This window comes from Pygocentrus nattereri, chromosome 10 (genome assembly GCF_015220715.1).
Source record: "Pygocentrus nattereri isolate fPygNat1 chromosome 10, fPygNat1.pri, whole genome shotgun sequence".
NCBI lineage: Eukaryota > Metazoa > Chordata > Actinopteri > Characiformes > Serrasalmidae > Pygocentrus > Pygocentrus nattereri.
The window spans coordinates 6,814,613-6,823,061 of NC_051220.1; positions in this window are offsets into that span (position 1 = coordinate 6,814,613).

The window sequence follows — 8,449 nt, forward strand, 5'->3', positions numbered from 1 at the left end:
TGGCCAGTGAGTGGAAGCACAAGGTAGGTGTTTCTAATAAAGTGGCCAGTGAGTGGAAGCGCAAGGTAGGTGTTTCTAAGGAAGTGGCTAGCTAGTGAAAAAGCAAGGTCGGTGTTTCTAATATAGTGGCCAGTAAGTAGAAGCATAATGTAGGTGTTTCTAATAAAGTGGCCAGTTAGTGGAAGCAGAAGGTAGGTGTTTCTAATTAAGAAATATTATGCAACGTATCAAAGGTTTGTAATATGTGTACACTTGCAGCAGTAAAATACTCTTAAATATTACCAGGCCTCTTTGCCGAAGCTCTGGCCGTTCATCATCAGATGGATTTCATCAGTTTGCTGCCCAGAACGGCGCTTGTGTAAACAGAAGCAACGGCTTTGTTTGTTCTCCGTGGACAGAAATCCATCATAACAGAAAAGACACTAAGTAACAGAGACACAGATCTTTTGGCTCGTCTGTTGAGCAAAAGGGCACAGGGCATAGAAGTTCAGCTTTGTAGGGTCTTTTATGTTGGACACAAACAAGATTACGGACTGGTGGGAGTGAGACTCAACAGTTAAATCTTTAGTGCAACATTAAAGACAAAAAAATCAAGAATGTGTTGTATATGGTTCTATATGGGTCCTTTTTGATTCTATATAGCACCAAAAAGGGTTCTGCTGTTGTTACGATGGCAAGCTTGTAACAATAGAAGAACCATCAACCATGACGTTCAGATATGCTGCTACTGCTGACTTGTTAATATGGAGGCTCAGAAGGGCCATGAATTTTTTAATTCTGTTTTTCTGTGGCAATGAGCTATTTTCATTTGTTTTCTGAAGACATCAAGACATCTTGAGACCTTGAGAAAAACTGACATGAAATCATGCAAATCCATGGTGCTTTAGGGCATCTGCACGCTAGCATTTTGCTTCATAACAAAGGTTTGTTACATCATAACGAAGGTTTGTGCAAACTCAAAAAACAATGCCCTGAAGTGAGTGCTTTCTCAGCACCTCAAGATATTTATATCATTATCATGTGATAGTGACATAAATATCTTGAGATCTCGTGAAAAACTCAACACGCAAAACCAGGGCCCCTTAGGGCTTCCACTTGCTAGCATTTCACCTCAGAACCAAACTTTGTTTCCTGTCAAACTCAGAAAATAATGTCCTGAAGCACATGTTTCCTAAAGACTTCAGGATATTTGTCAGCATCATGTGATAATGACATATGTTGAGATTTTGGGAAAAACAGAGTCAAAAGCATCGCCCTTTAGGGCTTTCGTATGCTAGCGCCTAGCACCATGACAAAAGTTTCCTGTCAAACTCAAAAACCAATGCTCTGAAGCGTTTGCTTTCATAAAAACGGTAGTGTAAAAAGTCAAAAGTTGTTCAAATTGCTTTTCAGCATTCTAATATCTTAATAATCAAATTTAATCAAGTATTCTAAATAACATCAGTTAGCACCGTGCAAGTGCGGCATGGTAGCGTGGCGGGTCGCGCTGTCGCCTCACAGCAAGGAGGGCCTGGGTTCGGTTCCCCGGCCGGGCGACCAGGGTCCTCTCTGGGTGGAGTTTGCATGTTCTCCCCGTGTCTGCGTGGGTTTCCTCTGGGTGCTCTGGTTTCCTCCCACAGTCCAAAGACTTGCAGTCAGGCTGATTGGATATGCTAAATATAAAAGTAAAAAAACGAATGTGTTATACTTACTAATGTTTTTATTTGTCAGCGTTTCTGTAAGAAATTTATGAACGCACGTTAATTTGTTCTTCAGAGTCTACCTTGCTATGATGTGCGTTGTCATAGCAACAGTTCATCGCTTCCTGTTAGTAAGAATGGTGTAGTATGTTAATATTATGTGTACTAACCTGTCGAGCTCATACTATTAAGTACAGCTTACAGATTAGCACACGGTATATACTGTTTAGTATTAGTGTGTAGTACACAACTGCGAGGCAGCTCCTGTCTTGCGACCGCTGGTGACATTTTACCTGTTTAATTCAGTGCTGCCACTCCGAGCTGTAATGAAATTGATGTGAAGTACCTGTGTGTCTCCCACCCAGCCGGCTCTCCTGCACTGAACTCCTGAAGCAGTAGGGGAACGCAGCAGTGAGCTTTATGATGTCCCTGAGAATATCTCCACTGCTTCATTACTCATTACTGTGTCTGCTAATGAGGGATGTAACCCTGCATCTCAGCAGGCATACGGTGGGGAGTGGGAGGGGTCACAAAGACATACAGTGGTGCTTGAATGTTTGTGAACCCTTTAGAAATTTCTATATTTCTGCATAAATTTAAAATAAAGAGAACCAAATCGAAGAAATGAGACACAAATAAAACACTTGGTCATTTATCTATTCGGGAAAAATGTTCCAACGTAATAGTTCTGTGAGTGGCATAAGCATGCAAACCTTTGTCAGTACCTGGTGTGACCCTCTTTTGCAGCAGTCACTGCAACTAAACATTTCCAGTAACTGTTGATTAGTCCTGCACATCAGCCTGGTGGAATTTCAGCCCATTCCTCCATACAAAACAGCTTCAACTCTGATATGTTGGTGGGTTTCCTCTCATGAGCTGATTGCTTGACGTCGTTCCACAAAATTTCTATGGGATTTAGGTCAGGACTTTGACTTGGCCATTCCAAAATATTAACAGTATTCTTCTTTAACCATTCTTTGGTAGAATGACTTGTGCGCTTAGGGTTGCTGATTTGCTGCATGACCCAGGTTCTCTTGAATTTCAGCTCACGGTCAGATGTCCTGACATTTTCCTTTACAATTAGCTGGTATAATTCAGAGGTCAATGTTCCATCAACGATGGCAAGCCATCCTACCCAGATGCAGCAAAACAAGCCCAAATCATGATACTACCACCACCATGTTTCATAGATGGGATAAGGTTTTCATGCTGGAATGCAGTGTTTTCCTTTCTCCAAACATAGTGCTTCTCGAAATAGATCTCAGAATAAATCCTTTTGGCTTGGTCATGTGATCTTTAGCAAACTACAGACGGGCTGTGATGTTCTTTTTGGAGAGCAGCGGTTTTCTCATTGCAACCCTGCCATGCACCCCATTGTTGTTCATTGTTTTCCTGACGGTGGACTCTGATGAACATTAACATTAGCCACTGTGAAATAGGCCTTTAGTTGCTTAGAATCAAACTGACTTCTAAGACTGAACTTTGGAGGTGTGGAAAAATGTTCCTGCAGATTTTTTTGAAAAACTGAAAACAAGTTTCCCTTAAAGGTGTAATAGGTGAGCACAATAGACAACAGGAAGGTGTAATAGAAGGTAAGGATTGGACACATTAAATACTGAAATGTGATTTTATATTTAGTTATTGAGGCTTCTGTGTAATCCTCTGTCAAATATACGCTAACAGAAAATAACTGATAGGAAAGTAAATCCAACAGCTTGTCATCAGTGAAGGAAGCTCTTACGTAACATATCCCTCAGTGTTCAGTTTTCTATAGCAGAGCTCCAGTTTTCTTGTCTCTAGTGTGGAAGAGACCCAGTCTGACGCACACTGACCCCCAAAGACTGTACCGGCGCTCCCCCCGCTGTGGACCAGGCTCCAGGTCCACCCGTCATCATTAATGAGGCTGCAGACTGGAGCTAAAAACAGCACCGAGCCTGACCAGCCACCAGCGCATACAAATATATATATATATATATATATAGATATATATAGATATATATGCAGACACACTGAAACACACACATACACATGCATACATATATGATATCTCATAGAGATACACCTTCACATACAAAACATGTTCACATTCACTATCGAGCTCAGATATCTGTAAATCTAGCACTGATATTCTAGTGAGGGCCAGGCACAGTCAGTGTCCTCTGTGGTACAACCAGAGCGACCACTAGGCCATGGCTTACCCTCGATTTCCAGGTGTCTGTATCATGTGGATGAACAGAAATACTACAGTGGAACGGGGTGAAGAGCAAGAACATCCAAAGTCCATAAAGTCAGTGCTTTCTTCTACCAAATCCAATGATTGCGGTGAATTGTTGAGGTGGAAGTTACTGCCTTTTTCCATTACATATGGTCTGAGATACAAACTTGATCTGAAAGGTAAGAGGGGACAATAGTTAAAGGCAAAAAGGCCTGAGGTTTAGGTTTTGAAGTGGATTAATAAACTTACTGGATGTGTCATGTTACAGAACTGCGTACAGCTGGCAACAGTCAGCTTTTTGACAAATATGCATCTTCATAGTTACTCCAGGTAAATATTTAAACTGTTAGGAAAATGGTAAGGAATTATTACAGTTATAGATATCTGCATGTTCCCATAGGCCTGTCTGAAGAACATGTAGCTTAACCTATGGAAAAAGAGGCCCATGGCTACAGAAAAAAGACCTTTGTGCTCCAGTGCTCCAGTGCTGGAGTGACAGAGATGGCTGCTATCAAAATATGTCATATTTTATATATGGATGGCTGAAAAAGTGAGGCAGTTTAAAAAATGACGCAGTATTTGTAAGTCACATGTTAGCCCATGTTCAAGTACAGGGAGATTCACTCCAAAGAGGCCCGAATATTCTGTAATAACACTCGCTAGGACGGGGCAATCTGAACGAAACAAGGTGTAATGTGCTCCTCAGTATATGGAGCTTCCAACAAGCCAGGATGCCCCTGCATCAGAATGGTAAGGTAGGCGCCGGACAGCTGACCCAACGTTTAACCTCCATTTGCAACTTGTGGGTGCATAAGCCCATACCACTTCATGTGTCTGAGAGAAATTGGAGATCACTTCCAGAATTCTTTGGACTTTCTGATGTGTTTTTAATTCACAGTTGAAAAAAGTTCCGGCCAAGGACAGGCCACCAAAAATGGGGACTGTCCCTGTTAAACCAGGACATCTGGTCACCTCAGTGGATGCACCACAACACCACACTGCTCAGAGTAATACCAGTGATGGGTCAGATTCTCCATGCTATGTGAAGAGTCTTGTTTTCAACACTCATGAGTGCATTACATCCATGTTCACAAGTGGCCTCTTGCAACTCAAGGGCAGGAGCAGATTCTTCACCCAGAATGCACCTGCCCTCGGCTAGGTTATCCTCCGTGAGCTAATAAGCCAGCCATGCAAAGTTTATAATGCACTTTTTCAGGACGTCTAAACATAATATGCATACATTTGTGAGAACCACCTTTCTGTTGCCTTTACTTTGTTGTTGCTAGCAGAGAAAAATAATGACTGTTGATACAATTTAATTGCTGTTGCTTATTAACGGTGTGTCTGGTGTTTCTGAGGGGTTGAAAAGGGAAAACCATCAGGTTGCAATCATTTTTGGATAAGTTAGTTGGCTCTTATATTCGCTTGATCCCTCATCCCCTTCATGGGCTCATATATTAAACTTCTCTAATACAGCAATGGAATAGATTTCCTTAACCTTCTCAAAATCAATATAACGGTACTGGCCCACATCTGTCAAAGCATTCACTGCTGTTTTTTTACATCATTTTTATGCATCAAATCATTCAGCAATATGTTGATGGATTACACTGTTAGAAAGTTTGAAATCTCAGGATTTGAGTCCCACAAACAATTTTAAGATCTGTTCTTCACTGCAGTAACGATCATCTCATTTTCAACATAAGCACCAAATGAGCAATGTCCCTACCTTCAAAGCCTTGCCACTATCCACAGAGACAACATAATACAAAATGTCTTGATAACACAAGAGTCAGAGATCAGTTTAGAGATCTAAGAGTCAGATGTAAATAAACCCCTCCATTCTAGCCTCTGCTACTCTGTCTCAGTAATTCATACAATTATTCAGACCTTTCAAATGAGACCAAGATCATGACTATAGCCCAAAGTATGTGGGGACAGCGCTACTTTTACTTTGTGCGTGCCATTTCTGGCAAAAATGGAGCAAAAGTTAAAAGCTTAAAGTTCCCTGCTGAAAACACCAGGCTAGACTAGCATGAATTCAAAGCTGATCTAAGATGGTCTAAGTTAGTTTATGCTGGTCTGGTGCTGGTTTAGCTGGTCACCCAGCATTGGCAAACCATTCAAAACACAACATATCGCTGTTGTTGGAAGAAAACCTTGTATCTTCATTTTTTGTCGTTTGACATAATTTGAACATGCCTGTTGTCCTTTACATTGTACACTCACTGGCCACTTTATTAGGTACAATAAAGTGTTCAATTGCTTGTTAACACAAATAGCTAATCAGCTAATCACATGGCTGCAACTCAATGCATTTAGGCATATAGAGGTGGTCAAGCCAACTTGCTGAAGTGCAAACCGAGTATCAGAACGGGGAAGAAAGGTGATTTAAGTGACTTTGAACGTGGCGTGGTTGTTGGTGCCAGACGGGCTGGTCTGAGTATTTTAGATATTTCATGCACAACCATCTCTAGGGTTTACAGAGAATGGTCCGAAAAAGAGATGTGAGAGGTCAGAGGAGAATGGGCAGACTGGTTCCAGATGATAGAAAGGCAACAGTAACTCAAATAACCAACCAAAATATCTGAAGAATGTTTCCAACACCTTGTTGAAAGTGTGCCACGAAGAATTAAAGCAGTTCTGAAGGCAAAAGGGGGTCCAACCTTTTACTAGCAAGGTGTACCTAATATAGTGGCCGGTGAGTCTATATAAATTTCATGATGAATGGACCAACAGAAACGGCCCAAAATGACTTGGGGGGGTCTGGTTCCATTGACTTACATTAAGAGTAAAGTAGTTTTTTTCCTTCTCCTGTAAAGTTATAGTTTTGTAGATACAAGGTTTTCTTCTGACAACAGTGATATGCTGATCTTGAGGCCAAGTGGATGGGGGCTTTTTGCGACATACTGAAACAGGCAGAAGCTTCTTACTTCGTCATGCAGCCTCTTTTTTTAACCTTTAATGGAATTTTTTAGCACATTTCTTGATCATTTAATCCATCCATCCATCCAGTATCCAGGATACACACTGGACAGGTCACCAGTCCATCGCAGGGCAGACAGACAGACAGACACTCACACACTCACATTTAGGGGCAATGTACCATGTCCAATTGGCCTGACTGCATGTCTTTGGACAGTGGGAGGAAACCAGAGAACCCAGAGGAACCCCACGCAGACACAGGGAGAACATGCAAACTCCACACAGAGAGGACCCCGGTCACCCGGCTGGGGAATCGAACCCAGGCCCTTCTCGCTACCCACCGTGCCGCCCATTTAATCTTTATCTTCTATTTATGATAAATAACAATCATCTCAAGTATACTATTTCTTCAAATATAGCTATCATCATAGCTAGCTAGCTAGTTATCCAGCTGCCTGCTGCTACTGCTATTGGCACAACAAGCTGACTGTCGGCTGTTGGATGCCACCACGCTGTTAGTGGGTGTCGGTCATTGCGTGCATCACTGGCTCTACTCAGCCCTTGTCATTGTCTTTCCTTTGTTTCAAAACTCCAAATGAGGCTGCCCACTCATTTTTGTTCAGTCTTAGTCTGGTTTGCAGTTTAGCTTACTTGCTAAGTTTAGCATATCCCCTTGAGAGAATCTACACTAATCACCGCAGTTTCCATGTGTTTTTTCCAGAGGTGAGAGCGGCCAATAGAAAACCAATTTCAGCTCATAGAGTCAGCTGGATGGGCAGTGTTTAAGGACAGTAACTTAATGCATGTGGGTGGCCTTGCTAACAGCCTAATATCTATCGCATGAAATGTATGCAGAGTGCCATATTCACCTGCCTCCTTCGATGTTGAAAATGCCCAGTATCCAGATGTCAGTGTTGACAACTAGGCTTGGGCTGGTCAGGACTAGGCTGCAACCAGAGGTCTGTAGCGTAGCCTAACCTCTTATTGACCAGGGTATATTTTGGTTTGTCCATCTGAATTTACACGACCAAATCATAAAGGCAAATTATTCAGTAACTGCATGAAATTATTTAGTTATTTATTTATTTTTAAAAGCTCCTCTCAAATGAACAGAAAATGTGTTTTATGATCACACATTTTGCTTAATACTTACAATTTACTGCTGAAAGCCAAACATCTCAGACGCTCTTTGTATTATATTATAAAAGTAATGTTTACAGAGCAGATCACTGAAGAGACGCCATCTGTTTATAGTTTATAGGCCCGATTTGTGGAAATATGGGTTGAATTTCAGTAGAAAACAAAAAAATATGAGCTCAGCTTCTTTTATGATAAGGGTTTAAAATGACATCATCATCTATTTGACTGGAAAGAAGACACCCAGCTTCTGAATGTAGCTTATGAAATAGGAAAGTTATGAGAAATAGGACAAAGTGTGTTTTGGAACCACCAGTGGTCCCAAGGAGTTGAAAAGGCTAAAACCATTGTTTCTCGTGTGAAATATTTACATTTACGGCATTTTGGCTGACGCTCTTATCCAGAGCGACTTACAATTAAATCATTTTTTAAACAGGAAGGCGAAGTTAGGAGTCTTGCCCAAGGACTCTATTGGTATAGTGTAGGGTACTTG